Here is a 15967-nt window from a genome sequence, read left to right as displayed (position 1 = left end):
CACAGGGCGAGTCCATTACCACTGGTCCATCCAAGCCATCCGGGAGTCCCATAGAAGTGAATGGAGTGGCTATGAGTGATACCACTCCACTCACACCGGAGACATTGGAAAAGCGTTTGTCGGATCATTTTGGGGGCCTCTGGTCGGATCCCCAGTGATCACATATTTATTACCCATTCTGTGTATTACGGTACTTTCACACTTGCGTTCAGCGCAGTCCGTCACTATGGAGAATAGCGCAGTCCGTTAACACACGGCGCTATTCTCCATAGACTTGTATGGACGACGCACTGTAATGCAAGTGTCAGCGTTGCATCCGCTGGACGACGCAGCGTCGTTATTTTGACGCTGCATCGTGAATGCAGCATGTAACTTTTTTGAGCAGCGGAAACCTTTATTTTTCACTTCGCATGCTCATTATTATTTTTTTTTTTTTTTTTTTTAAAAAATCACAGAAACTTTATTTTGTTTCTCGGTGGCCGAACGTTCAGCTGAGCGCCCGCCCGCAGGCATGTGAGAGCTCTCAGCTGAGCGCCCGGCTGCCGGCTATTGAGAGCGATGAGTTGATCGTTCACAATAGTCTGCTGCCGGTAAAACTGTAAAGAAGAAAAAAAAAAAGAAAAAAAAATAAGCTTCCGTTGTTTTGTACGATCCGTAGCATCCGTTGCATCCGTCACACAACGCAATGCAACAGAGGCCGTCCAACGCAAGTGTGAAAGTAGCCTTAGAGATCAAATGTATTTAGTTGAAAATCCCCACTATTTAGGTCACACTAACGTGTGATTGTGGAGGGTCCGACCCCGAAAACCCCTGATGCTTTGTCAGAAGCGGCATCTGGATAAAGTACAACGTCCTTTTGTTTTTTCTCCTACACAGAAACAATCCCTGCTCTGTAGAAATACGTCACATCATTCCTATTATTGTGGCGGAATGAGGACTTTAGTTTTATGCAGATTAATTTCATTCCACTTCATCAATTCAAAGGAATCTTTCCCGAGATTAAAAGTACAGCGAAACCTTGGATTAAGAGTAACTTGGTTTGAGAGAGTTTTGCAAGACAAGCAAAATTCGTAACTTGGTTTAAGAGCAATGATTTGCAATAAGAGCAAATCCTCAGCGTGCACACTTCCGGTTCTGTCCTTTCACTGCGCTCTGACCCGCTCTGGAGGTAACTTTCTGTACATATGTACTGTATACAATATACCATTGCACAGTACAGTATATACTATATAGCATGTCTATCAATTTGTATTTGTGAATACAGTACAGTAGAACCTTGGATTAAGAGTAACTTGGTGTGAGAGTGTTTTGCAAGACAAGCAAAGCTTTCTGAAAATTTGTATCTTGGTTTAAGAGCAATGCTTTGCAAGAAGAGCAAATTCCCACAGCGCACACTTCCGGTTTTGTCCTTTCACCGCGTTTTGACCCGCTCTGGAGGTCACCATTGTACAGTATATACTTTATAGCATGTCTATCAATTTGCATGTGTGGATACAGTATTGTACAGCAGAACCTTGGATTAAGAGTAACTTGGTGTTTGAGAGCGTTTTGCAAAACAAGCAAAGCTTTTTACAAATGTGTAACTTGGTTTAAGAGCAATGATTTACAATAAGGACAAATCCTCACCGTGCTCACTTCCGGTTCTGTCCTTTCACCGCACTCTAACCCGATCTGGAGGTAATTTTCTGTCCATATGTACTGTATACAGTATACCATTGTACGGTACAGTATATACTATATGGCACGTCTATCAGTTTGCATGTGTGGATACAGTATTGTACTTTATTTCTGCTAACCAGTGCAGCACATTGCTTGTACTGTATCTCCCGCACACCAACAATTCTATAGGAAGCTAGTGTGCAGTTTAATGTCTTATATGTTTTTACTGCACAGTGTTTTGTATTAGTGCACTGTGATAATGTTATATGAATGCAGGACATTATTTTGCATTACTGTAATAAGTTTGTATAAATACAGCAAATATTTTTGGGTTGTGGAACGAATTGTCTGTGTTTTAATGATTTCCTATGGGAAAATTCGCTTTGATATAGGAGTAACTTGGTTTAAGAGCACAGTCCCGGAACCAATTCTGCTCGTAATCCAAAGGTTCCACTGTACTTATTTCTGCTCACCAGTGCAGCACATTGCCTGTACTGTAATCTGCCCGGGCAGTATTCCTACCCCACATTTGGCTAAGTTCTGCCCTTATTATGGGGAGAATAGATTGGGGGTGTTTTTCTGTATTGTACTGGAATAAAAGGGAGTCATATTTATACAAAAATTGTTCTCTATAATGTACCTCTCGCACACCAACAATTATATGGTAAGTGAAAGAACAGTTTTTTTATGTTTTTTACTGCACAGTATTTTGTATTAGTGTAGTGTAATAATTGTATATGAACACCGTACATTTTGTATTACTGTAATAGGTTTGTCTAATTACAGTAAATATTTTTGGGTTGTGGAACGAATTGTCTGCATTTCAATAATTTCCTATGGGAAAATTCGCTTTGATATAAGAGTAACTTGGTTTAAGAGCGCAGTCCCGAAACCAAATATGCTCGAAATCCAAGGTTCCTCTGTATTCCCTATCCCAGGAAAACATGGCTCTGCAGGTCGGGCATGCACACCGCCGCACCGGTCATTGGCTACGCCAGCGTTCCTCAATTCCAGCCCTCAAGGCACAGGTGATCATTCAGTTACCTGCACAGGTGATGATTCCCACACCTGTGCAATGCTAAGGAAATCCTGAAAACATGCACTGTTGGTGGCTCTTGAGGAGTGGAGTTGAGGAACACTGGGCTAGGTGACTGGCGGAGGAAGCAGAGTACAGCGCTCGGCTATTTCGAGCTGTCCCGTAGGCAATTTCACACAGCCATTGGCCAGAGTCACACTTATGCATATCTCACGCGAGTCTCGCATAGCATCACCTGGCATGGCCGCACACTCTCCTGATAGGAGCGGGTCGGCTGCATGTATTTCTATGCAGCTGATACACTCCTGTAAAAAGAGCATCAGGCCGTGCCGGGAGATGCGATGCGAGACTCGCGTGAGATATGCATAAGTGTGACTCTGGCCATTGAAGAAGAGTGGACCAACACTCCACAGGACAAGAAAAACCTGATCAACTATGTGAAGGAGAGGAGCTGCTCTGTGTGAGGCAAATGGTGGTCACATCAGATCACTGGTTTTCTGACCCCACCCAATACTATTTAGAGTGGCCTTTTCTTGTGGCCAGCCTAAGGCGCACCTGTGCAATAATCCTGCTGTCTAATCAGCATCTTGATATGTCACACCTGTGAGGTGGATGGATTATCTCGGCAAAAGAGAAGAAGCGCTCACTAATAGATTTAGACAAGTTTGTGAACAATATTTGAGAGAACAAAAAAAAAAAGCCTTTTGTACATAGAAAAAAAGTCTTACAACTTAGGCCATGCTCACAGGTTTCTTTTTTTTCTGCAGCAAAATCTGCTCTATTGGCTTTTAATTTGCATAAAACGAAAAAAACATGCAAAAAAAAATAAAAAATAAAACTGCAGTAAAAAAGCAACATGTGAACACACTCAGTTCAGCTCATGAAAAATGGGAACAAAAGCAAAAAGGTAGTAATGGCAGATAGTGGACTCATTCAGAAAAGGGCCGGATGCTTTTCTCACAATAAATAGCATTGTAGGTTATATATAATCCAGTGATCAAATTGAAGCTTTTTTTTTTATCAACTTCTCTAACTACATAACTTCTCCAAGCCGATTTAGGACCATGTAAGAGGGTGACCTACGATTGTGTACCCCCCCTCCAAAAGACATGAATGATGACATTGCACATGTGTATTAGTAAGGCTGCTTTCACACTACGTCTTTTTAACATGCGTCATGAACGTTTTTTTAACGCAAAAACGGATCCAGTGCAAATGCGTTTTCATTTCAATGCATTTGCAATGGACTCGCGTCAACATGCATTCACCTGCGTTTGCGTGCGTTATAGTGAGGATCCAGCGACTTGCAGTTTTTTAACTTTTTTCAAAAACGCTACTTGTAGCATTTTTGAGCTGCGTCCAAATACTGCAAATTGCTGGATCCTGACTAAACAGCACGCAAACGTACGTGAACGCTGGCATGCTGATAGACAGGATGCCCAGAAACCAGCCTGGCGTGATCAGTCTCTCTCTCCCCCCTCTCTCTCTCTCCCCCGCCTGAGAGCGGCGAACGCTAGTAACCAAGGTAAATATCGGGTAACCAAGCAAAGCGCTTTGCTTAGTTACCCGATGTTTACCTTGGTTACGTGTGCAGGGAGCAGGCAGCCCGACTTCTAGCAGCTGCGGACGCTCGTAACCAAGGTAAATATCGGGTATCCAAGCAAAGCACTTCGCTTAGTTACCAGATGTTTACCTTGGTTACCAGCGTCCGCAGCTGTCAGATGCCGGCTCCCAGTCTATCACATTCAGTTCCCCTCACTCCCGATAACATGACTTCAATGCCCGCCCATATACTTCACGTGACAGGATCCTGAAAAATAACACATGCGTTTGCATGCGTTTTTCTTTGTAAAAACAGGATCCACTTTTACAGCAAAAAAACGTTCATGACGCAAGTTAAAAAAACGTAGTGTGAAAGCAGCCTAATAGATGTATATAGTCGCCATGTGTGTCTTTAGGTGCTGTGCTACCAGACACCAGTAGGTGTCACTGGTCCTTGGCTCCTGAACTTGAAGGGGAAGCTTAGGTCTCAGATATAGGACAGGGCTGAGAGGGTTAATGAGAGGAGTCCGTCCCACAGTGGAAGTGGTTTAGTGTGGAATATTTCCTGGTTTAGTTAGCTAGGGGTAGTAGTGAAGAAGTCAGATGTAGCAGAGTGGAGCGAGTGCTGTGCTGCTGTGGGGGACACTAGAGAGGAGAGCAGCAAGAACCTGCAAAAGGAAACGGATTGAGGCGACCGCGATCGTAAAGGCGGCAGGTTGGAGTTGACCTGAAAAGAGAAAGACACAGAACTGACAGCGTCCAGTGTTGCTCAGGTTTGGGGGACCCGGTGAAGTGCGGGGGCTGCCCGGCTGAGGATGCACAGAAAATATAGCAGCCCTAGGAGCGAGCCTTGAAGGGGATCACAGTCTGTGGTGGTGGGCAGGGAACCCAGCGAAACACATTGACCTGTGGGTTCCAGTGCCTTGGGAAGAAGGACTAGCTTAAAGGGAACCTGTCAGGTATAATGTGCACTCAGAGTCACGAGCAGTTCTGGGTACATATTGATAATCCCTGCCTAACTGTCCCTGTATCTGGTAGCAGGTAAAGTATTTCTAAAGATCCTTTATGATATGCTAATGAGCACAGACTAGTCACAAGGGCGTTAGTTCCCCTTACTAGTCTCCCCTCTTAGCACCCACAGGAGCGTGTTATCTTGCTATTCAATGTCCACTGCCCAGCGTCATCACCTCTTCAGAACGCCGGGTTTAGGGTCAGTGCGCATGACCAGAAGTGCTGGGACTTCTGATCATGCGCACTGACCCTACGCCAAGCATTCTGAAGCTATGACAACACACACACAAGTACGTGAGTCACCGCTGATGACGCTGGGCAATGGGCATTGAAAAGCATGTTAGTACGCCCCTGTGGGCGTGCTAAGAGGGCAGACTAGTCAGGGGAACTAACGCCCTTGTGACTAGTCCTCTCTCTCATTAGCATATCATGAAGGATCTTTAGAAATACTTATTCTAAAGATCTCTTTATCAATGCTACTAGATACAGGGATTAGCAATATGCACCCAGAACTGCTCGTGGTTCTGAATGCATAGTGCATCTGACAGTTTCACTGTAACTTACTGTTCACAAGAAAGTGCCGTCGCCAGTAAGTGCTGTATTTGTGCCGCTGTGTTATACAGAAGATAAAATGAAGTGTACTGCCGGCTGCCTCCTGCTCATCAGTGTTGTGACCAGTAAAGACTGCCTGGTTGTTAAAGGGAATCTGTCAGGTGGAATATTCACCCAGAACCACGAGCAGTTCTGGGTGCATATCTATAATCCCTGCCTAACTGAGCCGAAATCCAGCATATGGCGACGGAGAGGTGAGATCATCGTGTGACGCTGCATATTCATTACCATGATAGCATGTCCACATGGGTGTACCAACATGCTAATGAGGGGCGACTGGCCGGGGAACGCCCAGGGGACTAGTCCCTGCGCTCATTAGCATACAGTAAAAGATCTTTAGCAATACTTTTTCTAAAGATCTCTTTATCTATGCTACTGTATACAGGGATGGTTAGGCAGGGATTAGCAATATGCACCCAGCACTGCTCATGGTTATGGGTGCATATTGGACCTGACAGGTTCCCTTTAAGAGGGTGTCTGTCATACTTATCTGTGACTCCCATGAACCAGTGGAAAAGTGTAACATGACCGGCTGAGAGGTAACTAAAGAAACAACCCCAACACACACACACACACACACACACACACACACACACACCCCTCTAAATTAAAAGCAGCATGCCGGGGGTGCTGAACTTTCCACGCTCGTATATGGCTACCACCCCCGCCACCGCCGCTTCAACTACACTTATGTTACAGCCAAAAAAAGTTAAAGAATAAAAGATCATGCTTGTAAACTCCGCTCACTGAATGTTTCACCGGTAACTCAATCTCATGTACTGTGACACATACAGGCTGTAGAAGGCGAGGGATTCAATATTTTGACTAAATCACAATGGCAAAAAAAAAAAAGCTACCCCAAAATACACAAAAATATGTAAAAATCCTGTAAGTGTGCATATCTTTTAAGGATTGTAAACTATAAAATGAGACACAAATTTGATCAGAATTATAAAGTGAACGCAATTGTTTTTCCATCTAGTCAATTAGAAATGTCTGCATTGGAGTTATTTTTGTCCCCAATGTTGTGTGTGATCATACGGCTTATGTGACCATTTCTCTGAGTCACCGACTGACTCAACGCAGCGTCATCACAATGTCACAAAATTAACAAATAAGACAAAATCAGTTAATATCCCGGCATTTAAAGGAGCAAAGGCGTAATAGAAAAGCCTGGCTCCGCTGGTGAAGACACTTCTGGGTTAATCTGCATTATTTTCTAATTTCAAGCAAAAGCTTTATTATCCATTATATATGATTGTTTGTCAGCCTTGTGTAACGCCTTGGAGTAGAATGGGTTTGTAAGGACGGGTGCGGATCTACAAGAGTTCGGTAGAATTGGGCACAAGGTGGGGGACAGCAATACCTTTATTAGGAGGTGAATGAACATTTTCATCTGGTCAGATCTTAAAGGGGTTGTCCACTACATTAACATTGATTGCCTGTCCTTAAGCCCGCTTTACACGCTACAAGATATCTTACAATGTGTCGGCGGGGTCACGTCGTAAGTGACGCACATCCGGCATCGTAAGGTATGTTGTAGCGTGTGACAGGTACGTGCAATTGCGATTGAACGAAAAAAACGTTCATCGCATGCACGTCGTTCATTCCTGACAAATTGAACATCAGATTGTTCATCGTACCCGGGGTAGAGCACATCGCAGTGTGTGACACCCCGGGAACGATGAACAGATCTCACCTGCGTCCTGCGTCTCCCGGCCGGCAATGCGGAAGGAAGGAGGTGGGCGGGATGTTTACGTCCCGCTCAGCTCCGCCCCTCCGTTTCTATTGGCCGGCTGCCGCGTGACGCCAAACGTCCCTCCCACTCCAGGACGTGGACGTTCGCCGCCCACATCGAGGTCGTATGGAAAGTAAGTATGTGTGACGGGGGTTAATCGTTTGTGTGGCACGTTCCACAAATTGAACGTGCTGCACATACAATGGGGGCGTTGCAAATCGCATACGATATTGTATGCGAAATTGCAACGTGTAAAGCAAGCTTTAGGATAGGTCATCAATGTCTGATCGGCCTGCACCCTCACCAATCAGCTGTTCTCGGTCCCAGCAGCCGGAAATGCTCAGCTTTGGCTCAGCACCATCTTCTATAGCGGCTGCAGCCAGGGACTGCACATCCGCCTCCTATTGATTAGAATGGGAGGTGGATGTGCAGTACCCGGCCGCTATTAGAAGACAGAGCAGTGCTGGGAATGAGCAATTCCAGGTGTCGGGACCAAGACCAGTTGATCAGTGGGGGGGTGTGGAGTGTTGGACCCCGGTCAATCAGACATTGATGACCTATTCTAATGCAGGCGTCACACGTTACGATCTATTGCATGATTGCACGATCGATTGTACCCGCCCCCGTCGTTTGTGCGTCACGGGCAAATCGCTGCCCGTGTCGCACAAAGTCGTTAACCTCCGTCACACGTACTTACCTGCCGAGCGACCTCGCTGTGGGCAGCGAACATCCACTTCCTAAAGGGGGAGGGACATTCGGCGTCACAGCGACGTCACACAGCCGCCGGCTAATAGCAGGGGAGGGGCGGAGATGAGCGGGAAGTAAACATCCCGTCCACCTCCTTCCTTCTGCATAGCCGGCGGCTGCCGCGGGACGCAGGTAAGCTGTGTTCATCGTTCCCGGGGTGTCACACGGAGCGATGTGAGCTGCCCCGGGTACGATGAACAACCGGCGTCATGAAAAATAAACTATTTTTAAAAATAAGTGACGTGTACACGACTCACGATTTGTGACCGATTCAGCGTCGCTCAGAGGTGTCACACGAAACGACGTCGCAAGCGATGCCAGTTGTGCGTCACGAAAACAGTGACCCCGACGATGCATCGCACGATAGATCGTCTCGTGTGACGCCCGCATAAGGATAGGCCATCAATGTAAAAGTAGTGGTCAACCCCTTTAAATCTTCATAACCAGATCAAATCAATGGGGGCGTATGAAGCAAGTAAGGCTGCTTTCACACTACGTTTTTTTTTTAACATTTGTCATCAACGTTTTTTTAACGCAAAAACGGATCCAGTGCAAATGCGTTTTCATTTCAATGCATTTGCAATGGACTCGAGTCAACATGCGCTCACCTGCGTTTGCGTGCGTTATGGTGAGGATCCAGCAACTTGCAGTTTTTTAACTTTTTTCAAAAACGCTACTACTAACATTTTTGAGCTGCGTCCAAATACTGCAAATTGCTGGATCCTGACTATACTGCATGCAAACGCATGTGAACGCTGGCATGCTGATAGACAGACTCCTGCTTGCTCTACTGAGCATGCCCAGAAACCAGCCTCGGGTGATCAGTCCCTCTCTCCCCCTCCCTCCCTCTCTCCACCCCCCTCCCCCTCCCTCCCTCTCTCCACCCCCCTCCCCCTCCCTCCCTCTCTCCACCCCCCTCCCCCCCTCTCTCCACCCCCCTCCCCCTCCCTCCCTCTCTCCACCCCCCTCCCCCTCCCTCCTCTCTCCCCCGCCTGAGAGCAGAGGACGCTCGTAACCAAGGTAAATATCGGGTAACCGCGGGCTCAGTTACCCGATGCTTATCTTGGTTACGTGTGCAGGGAGCAGGCAGCCCTGCTCCTAGCAGCTGCAGACGCTCGTAACCAATGTAAATAACAGGTATCCAAGCAAGTTACCCAATGTTTACCTTGGTTACGAGCCTCCGCAGCTGTCAGATGTCGACTCTCAGTCTATCACGTTCAGTTCCCCTCACTCCCGATCACATGACTCCAATGCCCGCCCATAAACTTAAAGTGACAGGATCCTGCAAAATAACATGCGTTTGCATGTGTTTTTCTTTTCAAAAACAGGATCCGCTTTTGCAGCAAAAAAAACAGTGTGAAAGCAGCCTAAGCAATTACAGTCAACATCTGCCTCTAACAGCAGCAACCAGTGATCGCTCCTATCACTGCTGTTTAACCACTTAAAAGCCGCTGTCAACAACAGAAATTAATTGGCTCGATTGCATGTCAATTGCTAGGTGCCTATTGAAGGCCCCATCACACCCATTTTGTACTCTTATGAACTCTAGCCACAGGATATCAGTAAGGCTGGAAACACATCTATGCGAGTAAAATCGGTCCGAGTTGGCTGAAAAAAACTCGGCTGATTTTAGTTCACGTTAAGTCAGAGTGCAATGCAACTGCACTGTGATCCTGAGATTTTTCTCATGATTGCAATGCGCGTGCAATGCGTGTGTAATCCTTTTTTTCTCAGCAGCTGTCATCTGCCATTCAGCGCTGCTACATGGCCGCTGACAGCAGCCACAGACAGCCATGTAGCAGAGCTGAACAGCAGATGACAGCAGACACAGACAGAGCCGCACGATCAGAATGAACTCGGGTGAACTTCACCCGACTTCATTGTCATGCCGCGGCTCTGTCTGTGTCGCTTCCTGATTAGCGGTCACCCGTGAAGGACTCACCGATGACCGCTAATCCCCTGAGTGACTGAAGTGAGCAGCGCGATTAGCGCTGCTGTCACTCAGGCTACCCGCGGCCAGCTGGATCCTCCCCCCCATGACCGCAACTCACCTGTGACTTCGTCGCTGTCACTCGGGCGACTTACTGTCACTGTTGGAGGATCCAGCGGTGTCCGCAGGTAATCTGAGTGACAGCTCAGCTGATCGCGCTTCTCACCTCAGTTGCTGCGTGGAGGTGACAGGAGCGGCGGTGTCTGCTGCAGCTCCTGTCACCTTCATGTAGCAGAGCTGGAAGCGACGTGGGACCTCCGTGGATTACGCCGGACATGGATGGGTTTTTTGGGTACTTAATAAAGTGGTGAACGAGGGTTTTTGTTATTGTTTATTATTTCAAATAAAGGATTTTTTCACTGTGTGTGTTTATTAACTTTAATTTACAAGTTAATCATTGGGGGTGTCTCAGACGCCTGCAATGATTAATCTAGGATTTAGTGGCAGCTATGGGCTGCCATTAACTCCTTATTACCCCGATTGCCAATGCACCAGGGCAAATCGGGAAGAGCCGGGTACAGTCCCAGAACTGTCGTATCTAATGTATGCAGCAATTCTGGGCGGCTGCTGACTGATATTGTTAGGCTGGGGGGCTCCCCATAACGTGGAGCTCCCCATCCTGAGAATACCAGCCTTCAGCCGTATGGCTTTATCTGGCTGGTATTAAAATTGGGGGGGACCGCACGCCGTTTTTTTTAATTATTTATTTTAATGCACAGCATAGACACGCCCACCGGCTGCTGTGATTGGTTGCAGTGAGACAGCTGTAACTCAGCCTGGGGGGGGCGTGTCTGACTGCAACCAATCATAGGTGCCAGTGGGCGGGTAAAGCAGGGAATACGAGATTGAATAATGAGCGGCCGGCTTTTTCAAAAGAGGAGAAGCCGCCGGAGCAGTGTGATCGCCGTGCAGTGCCGCGCTGGTGATCAGGGAACTGTGAGTATGAGAGATGGGGGGGGAGAGGGATAGACCGACATGGACAGAACGTGAGGGACAGAGATAGTGACCGACCGACAGAGAGAGAATAGAGACCAAGAGGGAGAGACCGACTGACAGAGAACAGAGATTGACAGACATTGTGAGACATCACTCGTTTCCAGTGTTTTAGGAAACATGCGAGAAATGTATTTAGAAAATCGGATGTCACTAGGATGGTGTGAGTGCCGTCCCGTGATATCCGATTATTTACACGCTCCCATAGACTTGCATTCGAGAGACTCGCAGTAGAAGCTCGCAAAAAAGCAGCATGCTGCGATTTTTTTTCTCAGTCCGATTTGGACTGAGAAAAAAAAAAAAAAAAAAATCGCAAATGAGAGCTGAATCATTCACTAACGTGTCCGATTCCAATGCGAGATTTTCTCGTATTGCTCTACTACTGCGAGAAACTCGCAAGTGAGAAGCAGCCCTAATTTCACTTATACTGCAATATTGTGGCATTGCAGTGGATAGTACAGAGGGAATAAAATATGTGAAAATAATAATTTAAAAAATTTTGCAGTCATGGCAGAAAGCGTTGGACTTTTGAAATTGTTCCAGAAAATGAAGAAGTATTTCTCCCAGAAGATTATTACAATTACACATTTGTGTTACAGATATGTTAATTTCCTTTGTGTTTATTGTAACACAAAAAAAAATTCCTTTCCTGCCAGAGGCAGTAAATATACCCCATAACATCTCTGACCCTCCACCATAGTTGACTGTAGGTACTGTGTTCTTTTCTTTCTAGGCCTCATTCGATTTTCAGTAAACAGTAGAATGATGTGCTTTACCAAAAAGCTCTATTTTGGTCTCATCTGTCCACAAGAAACTTTCCCAGGAGGATTTTGGCTTACTCACATACATTTTGGCAAACTGCAGTCTAGCTTTTTTGTGTCAGCAGTGGGGTCCTTCTGGATCTAATCCATAGTGTTTTGTTTCAGCCAAATGTCGCCAGAGAGTTTATGCGGACACTGGTGACAAGCATGAAAGGCATCAGTCTGTCCAGTTTTTTTTTGTTTTAGCATCTGTGCATGCGGCCCTGCCGCTCATAGGCTTCACCGCAGTGTCTTCAATAAATTGGCGCCGGAGATCGGGATATGCACATGCACGGACTCCGGCACTATTTTAATAAAGACAGAATTATGGTGGCAATGCGCAAGTGCAGCCAACTGCAGCAATGGCGGCATGGCACAATATGCAAATAAAAAAAAAGGGGGAAAGCCAGGAGGATGAAGGATGCCCGAGGAAGAATAAACGCCAAAGACCTGAACCACAAAGGCCCGCCGCCGTTGCACCCATCAATCAAAGTGCAGTACACGTCTGCAACTTTGATTATAGATGTTTCATCAACCAAGCATCCGATCTTTCTATAACAGGTATGCCTGAAATCAGCATCTTAGTGCCTGTACGGCACTGCATTTAGTTCATATCGCAAAATTCTGGTGGTTGGTTCTCTTTAAATACCACCATACACGACAAGTCACACCTTGCTATCAATATTTCTGTTATGTCTTTAAATTTCAAACTTGCTGATTCAGGGCATATTCCCAAGAATCAGTTCTACGTTCATGAACCCTTAGGTCTTCATCAACTACTGATATCTCTAATTCTCTCAAGTTTTCTCTTGTGCTGAAGTTCTTGTATTTCTGGTGATGTCAGGGTCAGCAGCACGGACCAGAGGTGTTGATGCAGCAGAGCTGAACTTGCTGGAAGGTACATAGAACAGCGAGCATCTGTCGAGCTGGATATGCAAGATGGCAGGGGGATCAGAAGAACATGGACTTAGGCTTTGTGCGCACTAGACAGTTTTACCCGCGGATTTGCTGCGGAAATTTCTTGAGAAAGGTGTTAAATCTTTCTGCAGACATTTCCCAGCAAAACCTATGGAAAAAAAAAAAATGTGTGCGCACGCTGCGGATTTTTCTCAAGGAAAGTTTCAAGTGAAAAAGAAAAACCTTTCTTTTTCACTACGCATGCGCATTTTTTTTTTTTAAAGTCACAGAAACTTTATTTTGTTTCTCGGTGGCCGAACGTTCAGCTGAGTGCCCGGCCGCCGGCATGTGAGAGCTCTCAGCTGAGTGCCCGGCCGCCGGCATGTGAGAGCAATCAGCTGAGCGCCCGGCCGCCGGCATGTGAGAGCAATCAGCTGAGCGCCCGGCCGCCGGCATGTGAGAGCTCTCAGCTGAGCGCCCGGCCGCCGCCATGTGAGAGCTCTCAGCTGAGCGCCCGGCCGCCGCCATGTGAGAGCAATCAGCTGAGCGCCCGGCCGCCGGCATGTGAGAGCTCTCAGCTGAGCGCCCGGCCGCCGGCATGTAAGAGCAATCAGCTGAGCGCCCGGCCGCCGGCATGTGAGAGCAATCAGCTGAGCGCCCGGCCGCCGGCATGTGAGAGCAATCAGCTGAGCGCCCGGCCGCCGGCATGTGAGAGCAATCAGCTGAGCGCCCGGCCGCCGGCATGTGAGAGCAATCAGCTGAGCGCCCGGCCGCCGGCATGTGAGAGCAATCAGCTGAGCGCCCGGCCGCCGGCATGTGAGAGCAATCAGCTGAGCGCCCGGCCGCCGGCATGTGAGAGCAATCAGCTGAGCGCCCGGCCGCCGGCATGTGAGAGCAATCAGCTGATTGTTCACAATAGTCTGCTGCCGGTAAAACTAAAAGAAGGAAAAAAAAAAAAAGCTGTTTTGTATGATCCGTTGCATCCGTTGTGCCATTATATGCAACACATCCGTTGCATCCGTCACACAACGCAATGCAACGGATGCCGTTCAACGCAAGTGTGAAACTAGCCTATGAAAGCCCTTTGATTAAAAGGATAAAAATTCCTTCTTAACATTAACTTCAATGAAAAAAATAAGAGCTTATTTGCATCTTATTTAAGAGGTTCGCAAGACCCCGGTCTAGAGTCCATGGATTACCAGTGTGACCTGTGACCCCTGGTCCTTCATCACTACCAGATGCCCCTCTGCAACGGTTTTGGTGCATTTTTGTCAATGCATTTTTTTAAAGGAGATACAAAATATGATAGGAAAGGATAATAGATAGATAGCTAGAATAGATGATAGATAGAAAAAATAGAAAGAATAGCTAGATGGATAGATAATAAGAACATATGCATTATATTATAAGAAAGAACAGAAAGAACACATAGAAAGAAATAACAGAATAGCTTGATAGAGGGATAGCCAGCTTGGTTAGCTTTTTTTTTTTTCTTTTTGTTTTTTTTTTTTTACCCCAAAAAAATTAACAACATGGGGTCCCCCCCATTTTTCATATCCAGCACAGAAACAGTAGCAGCAGCAGCTGCAACCCTCAGCTCTCTGCTGTACCTTGGCTGGTTATGAAAAATAGAGGTGATCCCACACTTTTTTTTTTTTTTAAATTATTTGATTGATTAAAAAAAAAAAAAAAAAAATGATGACGTGGGATCCCCTCATTTTTCTAATACCAGCCAAGGTGCAGCAGACAACTGGGGGCTGATATTATTAGGGTGGGAAGGGCCATCGTTATTTGGCACTTTCCAGCCTATCAATAGCAGCCCACAGCCGCCCCAGAAGTGGCGCATCCATAAGATGTGCCAATTCTGGCGCTGGACCCGGCTCTTCCCGTTGCCCTGGTGCGGTGGCAATCTGGGTAATAAGGAGTTAATGGCAGCAACCCATAGCTGCCACTAAGCCCTAGGTTAGTGATGTCATGCATCTATGAGACACCCCACATCACTAAACTGTAAGTGAAAGTAAATAACCACAAACAGCCAAAAAAATCCTTTATTTGAAATAAAATAAAAAGCCACCCTCTTTCACCACTTTATTAACCCCCAAAACACCCCTCCAGGTCCGAAGTAAGCCACACGAGATCCCACGAAGCTTCCAGCTCTGCCAAATCCCTGTCCTGTCACAGCCAGCGGTCATACAGCATGGCTGCCAGCTGTGAGTGTGGACCGAGCCGCAGCAATCAGAATAAACTAGTGTGAACCCCTGACGTCACAGCTACGGGTCCTGCCGTACGGCGGGTGTCGCAGCAATGACGTCATGGCTGGGTTCACTGCGGCTCAAGCCGCTACTGAAGTGACGAAGTGACGTCACTCAAGTGAGTCCGCCAGCTGTGGCTCACTTCAGTGGTGACCTGATGTGCACTCACAGGTGGAGGACTCGAGCTGTGACAGCAAACACCTGAGTGACGGCACCACCGATCGCGCTGCTCACTTCAGTCACTTGGGTGGTTTGCTGAGACAGCTGGAGGACTCCACCACTGATAGAGCGACTCTCTTCAGTGCTGTACGATTTACACACGCCCACCGGCGGCTGTGATTGGTTGTAGTCAGACAGCTGTCACTCAGCATGGGGGCTCGTCTGACTGCAACCAATCACAGACGGGGGAGGAGTCAATATGTATGAGGCTAACGAGCGGGTTGGGAAGAAGATGAGAGGCGGGGGAGCAGTGTGACAGCCGGTGATAGGTGAGTATGCACTGCTTGGGGAGAAAGAGAGAGCGCAAGAGAGACAGACACCGACAATGACACGGGCACCACACTGACACAGGCACCGACAGGGTACAGACACTCACGGACACGGGCACCACACTGACACAGGCACCGACACTGATACGGTACAGACACTCACGGACACAGGCACCGACAATGATACGGTACAGACACTCAC

At 47.0% G+C, this 15967-nt stretch overlaps 1 protein-coding gene across 1 annotated transcript in view; it reads right to left on the bottom strand.

Annotated features, from left to right (window-relative positions):
• RHOQ (ras homolog family member Q) overlaps positions 1-15967 on the bottom strand; it is a 75857-nt gene that overhangs the window by 52378 nt on the left and 7512 nt on the right. The gene's annotated exons all lie outside the window — the stretch shown is intronic.

Source organism: Anomaloglossus baeobatrachus, chromosome 3 (assembly GCF_048569485.1).
Source record: "Anomaloglossus baeobatrachus isolate aAnoBae1 chromosome 3, aAnoBae1.hap1, whole genome shotgun sequence".
NCBI classification, from domain to species: Eukaryota; Metazoa; Chordata; class Amphibia; order Anura; family Aromobatidae; genus Anomaloglossus; species Anomaloglossus baeobatrachus.
Note: the sequence above shows the minus strand (reverse complement) of the source record. Positions and strands in the feature narration are given on the sequence as shown.